The sequence below is a fragment of the Mastomys coucha genome, unplaced genomic scaffold, assembly GCF_008632895.1.
Source record: "Mastomys coucha isolate ucsf_1 unplaced genomic scaffold, UCSF_Mcou_1 pScaffold23, whole genome shotgun sequence".
Lineage (NCBI taxonomy): Eukaryota > Metazoa > Chordata > Mammalia > Rodentia > Muridae > Mastomys > Mastomys coucha.
In genome coordinates, this window is record NW_022196906.1 from 25,674,670 (window position 1) to 25,676,568 (window position 1,899).

At 42.7% G+C, this 1,899-nt stretch overlaps 1 long non-coding RNA gene across 1 annotated transcript; it reads right to left on the reverse strand.

Annotated features, from left to right (window-relative positions):
• Positions 1 to 707: 707 nt before the first annotated feature.
• Positions 708 to 1,636, reverse strand: LOC116073595. Its single transcript, XR_004111883.1, has 2 exons — positions 1,555 to 1,636; positions 708 to 1,241 (listed from the first exon to the last, which is right to left on the reverse strand). It is a non-coding gene; the product is annotated as an uncharacterized LOC116073595 (long non-coding RNA).
• Between the last annotated feature and the right edge of the window lie 263 nt (positions 1,637 to 1,899).

The window sequence follows — 1,899 nt, forward strand, 5'->3', positions numbered from 1 at the left end:
CGTTAGGCAGGGTTCCCTAGAGTAGTGGTTCTCAACCTTCCTAATGTTACAACCCTTTAATACAGTTCCTCATGTTATGGTGACTCCCAACCATAAAATTATTTTATTGCTATGCCATAACTGTAATTTTCTTACTTTTATGGATTACAATCTTAATATCTCATATGCAGGGTATCTGATATGTGACCCCCGCCCCCCAAGAAAAAGTCGTGACACACAGGTTGAGAAACATTGCTTTCAAGGAATAGAACCAATATAATGTGTGTGTGTATCTGGGTCATCTCCTAGCAGTTACACACACTGAGCCCATATTTAAAGGCTGAAGAAGCTTGAGTTTGATGCCAGCATCAGGGTAGATACACTCAGAAAGATGAAGGGTTTGCAGGGATGAACAGTGATTTTTGTCTTAAATGTCTTGTTCAGGCAACCCACCATTGGAAGGTGCTACCCACACTTAGTACAAATTTTTCTTTACTAGTCACATGTCAACCTTCTCTGGAACAGATCTTCCCTGCACCTCAACACACCCAAGGTTACCCAAGGTTGCATTTCACCTGCCCTAAATATCTTAGTCCCATCAAGTTAACAAGCTTAATTATTGCAAGTAAGGGATAGTCTATATGGGTATGGTATAACATAAGATTTATGGGGAAATCAAAGATTTCCTATTACAGAAATATAAATAATTTCAAAAGGCATATTTGACATCCATGCATTTAATACTTTTATTGATTAGCCATTGGGGATTTCATTCTGGTAAGTTGCTATGCTAATTGCTTGTCTGTCCTCTTGTCTTACACTGGGCTAAGCAGGGCTCCTTGGAGGATGTGAGCAGGTTCTAGACCCTGTAGAAACTACAAGTGTGACCTTATTGGGAAGAAGGGTCTCTGTAGACACAACAAAGTCAATGATCTTCAGATGAGTCATTCAGAGTTAGAATGGGCTCAGGTTTAGGAAGAAATGGATGACACCAGAGAACCTGGGGAGAGGCAGAAGGCCACACATACATGCCACAACCAAGGAAACCTGCAGCTGGGAGGACTCACGGAAGCATCATCCCACACAGCTGTGGAGATGGGGTAGGGCATGTTCCCGACAGCACGTAAGACTGAATGTCTGGCCTCTGGGTGTGAGAGAGACTGTTTCTGCTGTTCAAAGACATGGAGTTTGTAGAAACTTCTTACAGAAGGAAGGCCCAGGGAACGGGACCACAGTTCTTTGTCTTCTCCCACGGAGGCTGCCTAGGGGAAAGAACAAAACTGCTCCCTTCATTGCTCCTTGAAGGATTATTTCTCATTTGCTGTGTTCACAGCTTCACCTTTCCTCTGTTCTCCCCCACATCACATTTGAGCAGCCATAACCAAGATGACAGCCTGGGTAGTTAACAGACAATAGACATTTATCCTTCGCAATCCTGTAGGCTGCAAGTTTTAGGGTTGAGCTCTGGCAGGTTGTGTCAGGGAAGGTCCCAATTCCTTGTTCTTGCTGTACAACACACGCTGGAAGGATGAGGGGGCTTTGAACATCCCTGAAGACATTTGTAAGGGCACTAACCCATTTGTGAGGGCTTTATCTTCACAAACAAATCACCTTCCAAGGGCCTCATCTCCCAGCACTACGCTTGGGTGTTAAGGTTTCAATCTGTGAATCTGGAACAGACAATTATTCAGCCTATATCACTCAAATAAGAGATCAAAGGCAGTGCTAGGTCTGCCTCAGCCTTAACTAAATCAAATCACACGCTACGCTATTTATTACTAGTGCTAATTGGTCAAACATTTGGGGGAATATGTATATGACATCTAGCATTTTATCATCAATTTTATCAAAGAGAATATAGTTTGCAGCCTTGGCTGTTGGAAAGTAAACTGGCAACAGTATCTGAGTATTAATTAATTA